Below are 15,690 nucleotides of genomic sequence, written 5' to 3'. Positions count from 1 at the left end.
ATGGGCGTCTTCTAAAGGGAAGAGGACATAAAGCAGCTAGGTGCGGCAGCGAGCGCAGGTGTGTTGGCTGCAAGGGAGTCGAATTGAGAATAAAGGAGTGCGGTGCACAAAGCCCGATGTTTTACACAATACCAGCAATATTAGAATACAACAGTCATCACCCGTGAAACTGCAAGTAAGTACTTTTTATCGGACACGCGAAAAGAATGAGAAGAATCTGCAGCGAAGACCACGATCTTATACACCACCCAAATGACCTTAAGATACCGCTATCATAAAAAAAAAGCTATAGACAAGTTGCTCTCGTAAAGAGCTGACGATGTCGCGCCAAGCATGGAGAGGTAGTCAGTATTAGACAAGACATAGACTACACCAAAATCTGACAAATCACCAGCTTTTATAACAAAATATTCTAATGCACTCCCAACATGAATAACGTCCTGTGATAATACCACCCAATATTATCAGGTAACGTGTGTCTGAGAAAAAGTTTCCTAGATGTATCAAGGGTTACCTATCGCCGCAACAGGAACCATAACGACATGTTAGTGGAGGCAAAACTCAGCCAACATCACTCCCCCGTAATAAAAGCACGTCACCCCAGGTGAAAACCTGCAGTCGCCTTCAAAGTGACATGAAAATAAAAGTACCGCAAATTGTTATGTACACGAACTCAAAGCTAGTTTTACTTGTACATGTTTGAATGTGAGTTATATGCTTGAATGTTCTTGAATATATCCGTGAAACGGGACAATCTATGTACGTCAGATTAAATCGACATCGCGCGGACACATTAACAAGCTTTACAAAGCCGTCACCCAACATTTCACCCAACCAGGTCATAATTTTGAAGAACTTAAACTTTACATCTTGCAGTGAGATTTCCGATCGGAATGAGAAAGAAAATACCGAGAATCATACCTTATCCATAGGTTCAAGACATTGCAACCAATAGGCGTAAACGCTTGAAAGGGAGCTTTAGAATAATTTCGCCACGCTAAATTTCAAGCTATAGGTAACAACACTTAATTTGGTTGCTTCGTGGTTTTTCTATCCGTTTTTATTCTTTTCATTATTTTTTATTTCTGTTCAATAGGTTATTTTGCATTTTTATTTATTTTTTTACGAGCACCTGTTTCTGCCGCTCCTTCTGTTATCTCTTTCAGAGACATGGTAGCTCATGAACACCAGACATGCCGGCTGACACACGGCCGTTGACACGTGATTGACAGACGGCCGTGTCCCTGGCCTTGTGCACCGGACTCCTTTATTCTCAATTCGACACCTTCGCCGCTTATACCTTCACTCGTTGCCGCACCCACCCGCCTAACTCCTTCTCCCCTTTAGATGAACCCCACCTATATATACTGTGGCGAGAAAAGCATATGTCGCCTTGAAGAAAAGAAGTCCACTTTTCCAAACGTTGGCTTCCTCTTTCACCTTGTTTTCCCTTAGTCCATCGTCTTGAAATTCCATCTCTTGCCTTCACCGTGCCTTCCATCAAACAAAGAGGAAACTTACCTCGTTACGCCCTCTGGAAAGAGCACAATCCAATAGCTGAAAAATGCATTAAAACATTACTCTAAATAATTATTTTGATGCAGTGCTGCTTCCACAAAGATTAAAGCATGGTCGAAATTCGACTCGCCGTATTACCGGGCCCATGACCTCGTGGCAAAATTATGGTATTCATTCTGCACACACAATGTTCGCGCATTTATCTACACAATTCATAGGCGTTCTATGACTTTGCTGTTTTCATATGACATAAACATCAATTACATTTCCGTGCACATAAGTAGACACACGCACACGCAGATAAACGACAACCTTTATCAGTTTATATATATAGCAGCTGTAGAGAAGCAACATACAAGCGAGCAATGAGCTCGTAGGCGAAAGAAAATATTTTTATTCATGGAAATCGTACACGCTTCCTCTGCACGACATGAGTATGACGCAAAAAGCAACATTCATACGCAATTAAACAGAAGTTTGGGCATGTTCCAAGTAAATTGAGCATTACGTCAACACAAAGTATGCCTGGAATTTCTGTCCGGTGATTGCACGTCAGTTCTTAGGTGCATGAGCTGCAGCCCTGTTCGTGGCGTTTGGCGCTATCTGAGATAGTTCTTTGCTCTGTTTACTCTAGCTGCCAATTGTGCAAAGCAGCCCTCAGCAAAACACCCAGGATGACAATGGTATGACGAAGACAGCGTGATAATGACCGTGTGCCGACGACCCCAGGACGACGCTCGTACAACGAGGATGACATGGCAATATTGAGATGATGATAATTGAATGTCGACTACAAAGTGACGAAGACGGCGTCTCAGCGATAGTGTAACGACCGCACATGGACAGCCTCACGATGGTCTTGCTCATCGTCTCCCGGTTATGCCGGTGATGATCGCCTTCAGGACGAATGGTGACGGTGACGTAAGAGAGGGCGGACCTCGTGAGATGAGCGTGAGGGAGGGTGCGGTGACGTTGTGATGTTGAAATGAGGAAAATGCGATTCATAATGAAGTACAGTAAGTAAGGTCACTCATATCATACGCGTGGCGGGGTTAAAGTCTGAAGTTTTGAAGTGCACTGGTAGGAGCTCTCGCTATCGCAGATTCACGTCGATGCCTAATCAGAAATGAATGAAGTCATAAATCGGAACCAAAACACAAAACCTAAACAAAAATTTACACAATGGAAAACATAGCTAAACTCGTGGCGGGGAGGGAGGTGTCTTAGAGGGTTCATCGCACGAGTGCATAAAAAAAAAAGGTCAAGCACAGGGATACGCGGCTCTGCGCTGCAACTCCAATTTTCCCCTCTCCTTCACGAACGCGCGCCTCCACTTTTTAGCGCGTCTTGCGCGGAGCAGCGGTAGTGAAAGTTGTCGCTGCTGCATCCGGAATACCGGCGCCGACCTTCCGCCCCCTCCATGTTTTAGAGCGCAGCTCTTTGGCGTCCGTTCCTGGGTTTCGCGTCGTCGTCGGCGTTGTCGGCGTTGTCGTCGGCCTCGTAACCAGCTCGCCGACGAATCTGCTGCTCCGCCGCCGCGCATGCGCGCTGTCGGCTCTCCGGGCGAGGGAGGATGATGGAAGGGAGGAGGAGAGACTGTGGAGGAGGGCTGGCTACACAAATGGCTCTTTGGCGTCCGTTCCTGGGTTTCGCGTCGTCGTCGGCGTCGTCGTCGGCGTTGTCGTCGGCCTCGTAACCAGCTCGCCGACGAATCTGCTCCGCCGCCGCGCATGCGCGCTGTCGGCTCTCCGGGCGAGGGAGGATGATGGAAGGGAGGAGGAGAGACTGTGGAGGAGGGCTGGCTACACAAATGGCTCTTTGGCGTCCGTTCCTGGGTTTCGCGTGGTCGTCGGCGTTATCGTCGGCCTCGTAACCAGCTCCGCCCCCCTTTCATCCTCCCAGCGCTAGCAGCGACCGACTGATACCGCTTTCGTGAGTCCGCTACCGCACTCACGAAAGACGTCGTGCACTTCCTGCAACTCGCATTAACCGTCCATCGATCCACACCGATGTTAGTAGTCGGGGACTTTAATGTTGACATAAAGACAAACAGCAATTTCCTAACACTTATGCGGGAGAACATCCCGTTCCTCTCGCTCGTAACGCGTCCCACGGCTGTGACAACCTCGCGAGGCACTAGTATAGATCTCGTCTTTGAGAATCAAGCATTGGTGTACCAAGTCGAACATATATCAGTCTATTTCTCCGACCACAAAGCTTCCTTCATGACTGTCAAGAACTGTTAGTGGAGTCTTTGTTAAAGGAATACGTGTGAAAAATAAAAAAAAATTCTGTGATAGCGCATACATGTGTTGCTCGATTTCTTTGCCTCGATCTATCGAAAAGGTGAAACAGCTTATTTGCTGCGCTCAAATTTCGCATTAGGAAGTAACGTAATCGTCGGTAATTTTTCATCTGCTTGGCATAAAGCAGGCTTGGAAGGGAACTGGCGAAGGCATCGCTGCAAAGCGCGAACTATTCGTGTACTCGAGAGCGTAGTGCATATCGTCTAAGCGTTCCATTTCTTTCTTCCAGCCAAGGTGAAACGAGCCCCGTATTTGGCTGCGTCGTTGCGAAAAACGATAAAATTAGACGCTGTCACAGGTACTCCAGTTTAGCATGTTTCATCATTGCAATTACCATTCCTGTTCATCGTTCATTCGAACCATTCCCTGTTTTTGCTTCGCCACACAAGCCTTCGAGTGAAAGAAGTGGTGGCAGCCGTTCAGCGTGCCTTGACGCTGTGGCACTGGTCATTCGCTGGCCGTGCTGCTATATTACGCTTGCGGCGCTGCCTATGATGAGTGGTGCTACCATTGCCTCTGTGGTGCTACCGGTCATTCCAAATGGTCAGTGTTCAGCACAATCTTCCAGAACAACGAGGTGAGGCGAACTTTAAGTATTGCCCTCCTGAATCGTAGTTTGATTCAACGTTGCCGACCTAGTTTTCGCGCGAACGCTTTGTGCCTTGACGGACCAAAAAAAAATGCAAATAGCAGGCAGCATGACACCCAATAGCTAGTGTCTGCAAGGCAGTCTGCTTTGCGGTATGTCGGACACGTGAAATAGCGTTAAAGCGAGCTGGAAATCCTGGACAGCAGGCATTATGTATAGTCTAGCTTCCTCGCGCACAATTCCAGCAGGTAAAACTTGTGCTTACGAGCAAGCCTTCATTTAGTACACTGCTGGGAAAAAAGCACTGTTGCTTGTTACGAGCTGCCGAAAATGCACATGCCCCACAGAAACAAAATCGTGTGCGCATCTCACGTACGCATGCATGCAGAAACAAATATGAACTTGTATATTATTTAATGATCTCTTTTGCACATTTTAACGTAGGCGAAATAAATTCAGCGTTGCCAAGGTACAGCGTAATACTTTTTTGGTTCTTACAAAATATCGTGACCCAGAAAAAATAAGTAAATTTATTATATAGTAACGTCTTTTGTGTATTCTCTTTTATATATTATTGGCGTTTGTAATCCCTCTGCGTTCTTTTTTTTTTTTCAATTCAAGTTTATTTGCATCCATACATGTACAGATGACAGGAATACAGACAAAAAGCCAAATGAATTCGGCTTGACGGGGTCTGTACCCCCTACAAAAAGGGCACTGTGCAAAATAAAGAGAACAAAAACATACAGTAATGTATAAACGAGAAAAAAATGAACATTAATGAACATTGTGTAACAGAAATGCATACGGGTAAAAAATCAACAATAGAATGCTGCAAGAAATTGTATTACAGGAAGCGAATAGTATGAAATGACACAAATAATACAACCTTGAAATTCACATCTATACATAATAAGTTATTGACAAGCAGAGAAAATTGGTTAAGCGTTCATGGCGTCAGTGTATACGAGAGCAAAAAAATTAAAAAGAAAGGAATACAAAATGAGCCTATTAAAAGGAGAGATGGGTGTCTATTGAGTTTCCAATGAGTTTAACAAAGATGGCAGTGTGTGGCGTAACATTTGTTGACCGTAGTTAGTGCGCGCTTTAGGAACGTACCATGTTTCTCTGTGACGTGTGTTGTAAATGTTAGAATTCATTGTCAATAGAGATAAATGCTCGAAAAATTTCGTGCTCTGTTTTTTCGCAGTAGTGAAACGCTTGAGTAAAATACTACGATATATGGAGGTGACTGGTTGTAAATTAAGGGCGCTAAAAAGGGGCTGCGTATGAGCGTCATATGAAGAATTGGCGATAGCGCGCACGGCTTTCTTCTGCAATAGAATAAGTTTGGTCATGTTAGACATCGTGGTGTTTCCCCAGACTAAGTGACAGTAATTCAGATGGGACAGGAAGAGAGAGTTATAAAGCAATTTTTTGACGCTCAAGGGAAGAAAAAATCGAAGTTTCGTTAGTATTCCCACAACACGAGCGATTTTGTTAGCAACTGAGTCTGTATAAAGATTCCAAAGTAAGTTTTCTTGAAATACGACCCCAAGGCATTTAATAGATGGCACAATGTTGATAGTCGAGGAACCCATTAGCAAATGGCCATCAATGTGGGCATTTTTGTTTTTAGGTTGAAAAAGTACAGCCTTTGTCTTGTTTTTATTTATAGACAGTGAATTCAATGAACTCCATCGATTAAGTTTACTTAAAGCAGCGTTCGCAAGAGCCAACAGGTCCTTTGCACAACCAGATGTAAAAAACAGACTAGTGTCATCAGCGTATATGATGAATCGGGCAGTGGTGTCAATATTAATTATGTCGTTTATGTAAATGTTGAATAACAAAGGTCCAAGAATGCTTCCTTGAGGTACACCAGAATAAATGGGTAAGTTATCGGAAATACAGTTATTTATTGAAATCCTTTGGCACCTGAACTGCAGATAGCTTTTGATTAAGCCAAGGAAGGGGCCCCTGAAACCGTAAATTTCAAGTTTTGCTAGCAGAGTGGTATGGTTAATTGTGTCAAAGGCCTTTGAAAAATCGATGAAAACGCCTAGTGTCACTAAATTGTGCTCAAATGCTTGTAGTATTAGTTCCTTTTGTGTTAGTAGAGCTAGCTCTGTCGAGCGACCCCTCCGGAAACCAAACTGACAGTCGGTAATAATATTGTGTTTTTCGCAGAAAGCGGTCATTCTCAGTGTTATTAATTTTTCTAGGCACTTTGAAAATACAGGCAAAATGGATATTGGTCTGTAGTTGGACAGGTTGTTTTTATCACCGGCTTTGAAGAGCACTGTAACCTTTGCGAGCTGCATGCGCTTGGGAAATATACCGTTGACAAAGCACAGATTATACACATGCTCAAGAACTGGGCATATCAGATCTAAAACGTGCTTTACGGGGCGTATTTGCAGGTCGTCAATATCGCAGCTTTTACTATTTCGCAGAGCGGAGAACGTGAGATAAATTTCTTCGGCGCTAGTTGGAAGTAAAAAAGCACTATCACAATTTCTGGAATTGAGGTACTCTGCGGAGCGTGGATCGTGCAAACTATTTACGAGGGACACAAGATAATTATTAAAAGCGTTTGCTAAATGCGTGCCTGAGGAACGTTCCCCGTTAACTATCAATTCTCGTACGCCCTCTGAATGCTGACGTCCAATGTTAAGCACTGTGCTAAGGTTCCTCCATGTGATATCCGTTCGCTTTATAGCTTCAGGATTAAACAACCTGTGAAGGTAATCTTTCTTGGCTTGTCTAAGGGTAGCAGTTAACTTATTTCGAAATTTCTTAAATTCGGATAGATGGCATGTGTCTCTTGTGTCCAAAAAACGTTTGAATAGAGCATCTTTTTGTTTGATTAGATTCAGAAGTGCATTGGTTATCCAAGGTTTTCTAGCTTTTCTAGGCTTCAGTGTTTTAGGAGGAAAAGATTCCGAGTAAGCCTTCTTGAAAAGACACAGAAATGACTCGTACGCGGCATCTACGTCAGACTGATTGTACACCTATATATTATGTAGATATTAGCCTGATAGGAAGGTGTTATTGTTATTAATATATAACAGAAAGTGGGAGTTCGTGATATCTGCGGGCCAAGAAACCCTTTCTGGGTCTGATTCAGTGAGTCCGAATTATTCCGGCAGAATGGAATTTTCCTGAGCTTGAGTCCGAATCAACTCGCTGATCAGAGTTTTCGCGAGTCCGAGACCGACTGAACACGGCTGTGTAGAATAGTGGTGAGCCTCAGTTAGAGTGATCCCAACTGAGTATGGATGTGGTCAGTTTGAATCCGAGTGAGCATGCCTGCGTACAGTTCTTATGAGTCTGAGTACTAGTCAGCTGTACGCAAAACAACAGCATAATTTGTGAGTGATCCTGGGTAAGCTCCGTTTATCTTTCCGACCTATGGTCGAGTGCCTAAACGCAAAACCGTGTGGCCAATATTGACAATAGGAACGGCACTAGATAACCAGTGTTGGAAATTAGACTCACTGGTCAAGGAAATGGTTTATGTTAAATTGTAGAAAATGGAAGGTAAGAGAAGGATGGTAGCCTTTTCTTCTTGAGGGTCAGGGATAACGGATGCTTTTCAGCATGAAATGCGTTGCGCTCCCGCTATCGGCGACCTTCAAGTGACTTTGAGCCATTATCCAGAGCCGTTTTTCGGGCACTACAACGAGAATATCCGGGTATGTTGCGAGAACCAAACGAGATCATTTAGGCAACCACTCCAAGCTTTAAAAAATCCGGTCTCTGACCCTCAATCCTTCGTACAAGACCACATTACGTACGGTAGTTACTTCCCAAAGAAGTTGCAAAAATATTGTTTCCGAGTTCTTCCTAATGTTTATTCACAATATCCTTCAAGCTGTAACTTAATGTACACTGAATTTTTTTTCTTTATTTCATTGATGACGTACTCCAGACCCCACATCGGTCCTTGCTGGAAGGGTACTCTAGCATACATTGTAAATAAGAAGTAACGCTTTAATACAAGCAAAAGAAAACGCAAATATAGTAATATATATATACTATAGAATAAAATTACCACAAATAAATATGCATAACATGGAACATATGAGTGATGCACTTCATTAGGAGTGTTTTAATACATCGCGGGTCGGGACTTCCGCTCAGGCGTTGTTCTGGGAAAGAAAAAAAAATTGTATATATTTGCGAAGGCAATTGGCAATTATTTGTTTTTTCCAATAGCGACGTTCGAAATGTAGATACAGGGCACCATATACCTCATTGTTATCTTTTGATGCTGATACAGGGTTGCCTGTGATGGTGGCGTTGCTGTTGCAGCAGGTGGGGTTAGCATGGCGTATATCAGCCGGCAATTGTTCCGCCTTTGCCTCCTATATTAGTATCACTGTTGTGCCAATGGTTGCTTGTGCAAAGTTGAACGCCATGCGCTCCGTGAGTTCCGAGGCGGGGGTTTTGCCTCGCCTCGATAGATGGCACCATGCTAATTGGCGCCTCGTTCAGGCGATTTTTTCCTGCTAGCTGGGCAGTCCGCTCTGTATTCATGTCGTCTTTCGCTGTCTATCGGGCTACTTTCAGCCGGTTTCCTTATTCTAGCTGGGCAGTGTCCATATCAGCCAGTGCACAGTATGGCGTGGTGAAGTGGGCCGCGGTGAACATGCACTACACCCAATTTAATATTGTGGCTAGTATCATCTCCAACCAATCTGTTTTACCGGTGGCCATTTCTTGCTTACGTCTACTCTCTGTTGTGGGAGATCAAGCTATTTGTGCAAAAGGTGAGGACGAGGGTGTTGGAGGATGGTCATGTTTTTGAAAGAGACGGTGAGGTAGAGGTGAGTACAGTACTTGCGTAGTGAGAGCGCAGGAGGAAAACAAAAAAATGAGGGCTTTTGTCCACCTCTTGTGACGACAAGGCACTCGCTAGAATCGGATAATGACAATGGAGCGACCACGACGGCGCGACGACGACTCTATCACAACGACAAAATGAAGATAATGGCATGATGACGATGAAATGAAGACGGCACATCGACGGTGGCAGCCTGATGAGGAAAATACGACAACGTAGCCACGACGATTGTGTGAAAATGGCGTTTGAAAAAATTTTGCATTCGAGGACGACCAATTTTATTGAAAAACGTAACCTGATAACACCACGCCAATTTGGTTTTCGTAAGAAAAACATCAGTCGAGTAAGCAATAATAGTGCAGAAAGAATATATGTTACCAGTGTTTGAAAACAAAGCTATAGTTGATCGTAACATTTTATTGGAGAAATCAAACTTTTATAGAATTCAAGGACAGGCATTAGCTCATGTGAAATCCTACTTGTCTAACAGAACACAAATTGTGAAAATGACACCTTTACTTCTAAGGCTAGAGCTGTCCATCGTGGAGTGCCACAGGGAAGTATTTTAGGGTCTTTGATTTTCAGTATCTCTCTGAATGATATCGTCAATATTAACTCTCACGCAAGGTTTATTATCTATGCGGACGACAGGAGTATTTTTTCCCTGGTAATAATATTCATGTTCTTATAATACAATGTAACAATGCAATGAAATCCTTAGAGGAATGGTCGAGAGTGAATTTAAGGAAGATAAATGCAAACAAAACAAAATCAGTTATATTCAGACCGAAAAACAAGGAAATAACTCCCCACCGAGACATTGTAACAAACTCAAGGAGTATTGAAATAGACAAGACTTTCAAATGTCTGGGTGTCTCCTTTTCAGCGGACACATCATGGCACAATCACGTCAAATACGTTCTAAGTGAAATAAGTAGAATAACTTGTGTAGTAGGCCGTATGACATTCACTTTTCATCACATTAATTTTCACAACCACATTCACACAAATTCATATTTCCAATCACATTTAAACTATTGCCAATTAGTATGGCGTAACACAACACCCACCTATATAGAACATATTCACTTATTACAAAAGAAGTATCACCGCCGCGCATATAACGCTTCCTACACAGCATCGACGATAGCCTTCTTTAACAATTCTGGTGTGATCCCAGCTCACAATCTCTACAGATATTGTCTGAGTCATGTATATAAACTGGAAATCAGTCGAAATATCAGCAATCTGCGTACTCTAGCCCAACTCCAGAGAAAAGCTACAAATTACGTTACAAGACACTTTTGGGGTTGCTTAGTACCAACACCACGTTCAAACAATGGGAAATAATGCGTTAAATACATAATACCAGCACTGTTAAAATGCTATGATTCGGTCCGATTTGATCTTTTTACGTCATCATCCAAGGAAGTGAATGTATGCGGTTTAGATGTAATATCTGGTAGCGTTATGTATCTGCGTTTTTGCATTTGTTTGTTGACATGAAGCAAAGTGTGAGTGAGAAACATCTCACTGAAGTTATGTATACAGTTATATATATATATATATATATATATATATATATATATATATATATATATATATATATATATATATATATATGTGTGTTTATGAGCATATGTTATGCTGCCTCCCTGCAGAAACAGGGATTGTAGACACGTCAAGCTGTTGAAGGACTGCTTTTTATCTACAGTTCCTCCATTTGTAGATGTACAGGATGGCGAATGAACAATTTATTTCATTTCACAATTTCAATTCACTATGTCATGCTGTCGTCATCATACCCCCTTGTTCTTTGAATTAACATTAGTACCTCTTCGCCAACCCATCCTTCTTACTGCGTCGTTGTCATACAGTCGTTATCATGCCGTTATGACCATTCGCGACCTTGCTCATCGAGTCCCATAGCAAAGCCTTCCACTAGCCCAGACACTGTACGTCGCATGCAGCCAAAGCAACGGCGGCCGTAGAATTACGGTTACATTAAAAAAAGAATACATGAGTTTATCAAAACAGCGTGTTTTAGGTTGCATGAGGACAGTGGAATGACGCCGAGTGTATTATGATGATGGTTTGACGAAGGCGGAATAACGAGACGTGAAGACCGATGCCGAAATGACAAATTCGGAAGGACCATGATGGTTTCAGGGCGACGATATGCGAATGAATACAGGACGTCAATGACGTGATGACAACGGTATTGCGGTAGTCCGGCGAGAAAACTGAAATAACGTCAATGCAAAAGAGCACACATCTATGGCAGTTAATAAACAACCTGGGGTCTTATAACCAAGCTATTCCAATGTGCTTTTTTTTCCAATGTCCTGACGTCAAATTTATGTAGCCACCGACGCAAGCATCGGACTGGGACCCGCAGCGTTGCCTCAATAGCCCAATTAGACGCCCTCTTATTTTATAGGCGGTCACTTTGCTTTTACAACGAACATTGCCTACATTGAGGGGTTTTTCGTTTGTAATTGGCCGCCAGGAGGCGAGGAGCATGCTCAAGTGGAGATGGTTTTGAATGGGGCTGAGCCAGCGCACTGAATACAGATGAGCGGATGAAGAAGGTGATGCCGGCGTTTACGATTGGTCTGATTTCCCTTACCTAGCTCGCAGCGGCTGTCGAAAATCGCGGCGGCGTGCAATGGAAGGTTAAGAATGTCGCTAAAACGGATCATCAGGAAGGAAGAGCTGGCAGAGCTTGGTTGTAAACTTGCCGATAGTGCTCGAAAACTTTACGCGACCACGCGGAAAGCTTTATTATAGGCAAATAAACCCATGCTCTCCGGCAGGTGCGAGTGGCCAGTGCCTGAGCGATCTGCAGCAGCCATCTTTTATTCCTTTGAGGACGGGGCCGCCTCCGGCTATTCAGAAACAAAAATCATTTTTACGGTATAGTAATGCATGTTTAACACGTAGAAGTCCATTTGACGCGTTGAGTTTTCGTGGTTTTGTGACGTCGCGTGACGGCCAGGTGAAGTTGGCGCAGCCTGAAATCTTTTGACCTATGGCAGTGTGCTAATAGCGAAAAGGCATCAAATCGGAAATAATCATTTTGCTTTTTTTCAGTCCAATATTGCATAATAAATGCGTACATGTCATATCAGATGGGGAGCTATTGCGGTTTTGATGACGTCGCGTGACAGACAGGCGAAGTGCGGGTGGCCCAAAAAAGTTTTTGACCAATCGCGGAGGGCTGATTACAGAATTGGAAAAGATGAGATTAAGAAAAGAATAGATAGATAGATAGATAGATAGATAGATAGATAGATAGATAGATAGATAGATAGATAGATAGATAGATAGATAGATAATAGATAGATAGATAGATAGATAGATAGATAGATAGATAGATAGATAGATAGATAGATAGATAGATAGATAGATAGATAGATAGATAGATAGATAGCAAGGAAGTTTTACTTTGTCCTGTTTCTTCTGTTATACGTTCTTTTTAGTTCTGTACATAAGTCACATGCATTTACAGAAAATCACCCAGTTGCGAATTCGCGCTTCACTTTGTCCATATTCTTGATGCTAACAAGTGCTTGTTACGCCGTAAGCAGTGCCTCTCGTTATGATAGTACACCGTTATTTAGAGTTTTACTACAGTGTAGTATTCTCTCTTATTGTCTGCTTACCATACAGCTCACTTAGATCTTGCACCATCACTTTTGTACAGAATATTGCGTATGTAATAATATTACCGTTCTTCGAGCCCTTCTTCTTATGATCCCCGATGACACTGACACTATTTAAAATAATTTCGAATAAATAAGTGAATAACTAAAAGGTCGTAGCAGAAGTTTTATTTATATGCAACCCGAATAACACAAGTAATGAAATAAGTGATGTTTATACCAAATGAAAGAGGCATACCTGTCTCGGCTCTTTTTCTGTGATAGTATCTCTGCAGGTATTGTAGAGCCTGCATGCGACGAACAACAGCTGCGCAGAAAGTGTTTAAAATGTCTCAAGTTTACTTCACAGAAATCACACATCAACCATAAGTTTTCGACAGGTGACCACTTTCGAAGCGACCATTTATTCATAGCATAAAAATAGCCGGATTTTACCTATTAGAGGGTGGATTGCACAACGTTATGACGAGGCACACACACTATCTCTTCTGTGTGTGTCGTCAAAATCTTGCGCCGTCCAACCTCTAATATGTCATGCCAACACGTCCAAGCTTCAACCTTGGGAATTTTGCATCAATGTTGGCAGTAATTCAACAATGTAACAGTGAAGTGCGCCCTAATTTGTGGCTCAAAAAACAAAGGGAACTCATGACTTTATGGACAAGCAGGTCACAGATTGACCTATGATATTAAGCTATAGAAAGATCGCCGTTGGCCAATTTGGTGATGTTGAAAGAATGGCATTTACTTTGATAAGGTGCACCTTGGCCTATTACAAGCAACTTCGCCAACGTATGTTTCATTTCTGCGCAGTCAAATTGCCGCGTCCTACGTGCTTTTGTGCATTTAGCGACCGTTGTAGTACGGCGGCGTGAACCTGAAAAAACCGGCTCTGGATTTGGTGAGAGCATCATCGTGTTTTATGGGCTGCGTACAGGCCAAGAAGAAATGGTGAACACAGACAGGGCCTCAACGTGGGATAGGTAACGAAACATGCACGTACGGATGTTACGTAGCGAAGTTCTCTATTATGAATTTGCCTGTGTCGGAGGCCACTATTTCTTCCGGCATTTATTTTTCATGCGACCTTCATACATTTCCGTGGCCTCAATACAGTTTCCTACAATAATTACTAGCGGGAAGTCTTGCGTTTCTATCATTCAGTTACCATGGGAACAATGGACACCACTTCGATTTGTCTCATTTTCGTGGCTTCAGCTTCACATGTTCTTGTGGCTCTCTTAATTTACGCTTTGTATGCGTCCTTTGCTAGAAGTTTTGAAGCAATTTATGCATTTCTAAACATACGGCCTGTCGAAGTGTCCAACTGGAAACGCGCCAATTATCTCGACGCATTATATTTCCCTTGGTGAAATCTTAACGCTGTTCTGTGCCGCGTGGCGACACATGCGTCAGTGGCGAAATAATTTCTTTATACTGGTCCTGTTCTACGATCCTTGTGTTCAAATCCATCCGAGGGCCAATTTTAGGTATGTTTATATATATAGTTTTAATGCAATCCTTGAAAATGAACCGTTTGCAATGTCATGAAGCCGTTCGAAGCCAAAACGACCAAGTATAGGCAAGTCTATGCACTAGCCATCACTAACATGCAGGCTGAACCGCCCTGCTTGCCAGCTCCAGTCGACAGTAATGCAAATCTTTCCTTTCGTATTTAATATACGAACGTCTACGGTGCCCACGACAGGGATTCTGAACAAAGGAACTGCGACGATTTGTCGTCGATTGGCGCTCCAGGAAATTGTCGACAAGCACATTAGACGGTGTACCGGATACCAGGGCAACATGTATTGAGCCTGTGTGTGACATTCAAGCCGCACCTGGAACCGTCTGCAGCGGGGCCACATACCTTGACGTTGGACGTGCGGCTTATGCTGGCCATGCCATAACGCTTTTCTCTCTTTATTTCATTTCCCTGATTAGTATTCAAATAAAGACATATTAACATTGACATTCCCTTTTAGGTGCGATGAAGGAGCTAGTGCAGTTGTGTTTTTCGGCGATGTAGCAGACTACCAGAAATGGCGGCTTTCGAAGAGGGGTGTGCCATAATTTGTCGTGTGAACACAGCCACAGCTACAGACGCAGAATGTGCAATCATGCTAACAATTGATTCCACTTCTTGTTTTCATTGTAGATTATTCCAAGCCTTGCTTCTTTCTACGACGCTGTAAGGTAGGTTCGCTGCAGCCCCGCTTGCACCCTTACCTAAGCATTGATCATTTTGAATAAGAACTCCCGAACGGCCGGCACGGCTTGGTGAATTCCGCTCCTGGTCTATACTGGCCTCCCGAAATGGCCTGCGTTCTTTCGACTATATAAGTTGGTATTCGTGGCGCCCACTTAATGCACGAATAAAAACAAACTCCCACAGTGGAAGGCGCACTATGTAAATGCTATCATAAGAGTTCGGCCGCACCCCAAGAAATGGGCCAGTGTACATTATATTATCTACGGCTTGTGCTATAGAGCTCGCTATCTCTCTGATATATAACCAAATAAGCTGGGGTTAAAGCCTCCTTTCAATGACATGGAGTAAGGAGCTCTCATAGGGGGCCGCGACATGTCTAGGACGCGCCGGTACACACACACGCACACACACACACACACACGCACACACTCACACACGCATATATATATATATATATATATATATATATATATATATATACGTATATATATATATATATATATATATATATATATATATATATATATATATATATATATATATATATATAT

Source organism: Dermacentor albipictus, chromosome 10 (genome assembly GCF_038994185.2).
Source record: "Dermacentor albipictus isolate Rhodes 1998 colony chromosome 10, USDA_Dalb.pri_finalv2, whole genome shotgun sequence".
NCBI classification, from domain to species: domain Eukaryota; kingdom Metazoa; phylum Arthropoda; class Arachnida; order Ixodida; family Ixodidae; genus Dermacentor; species Dermacentor albipictus.
The sequence above is the reverse complement of the archived record's forward strand: the minus strand, read 5'-3'. Positions refer to the sequence as shown.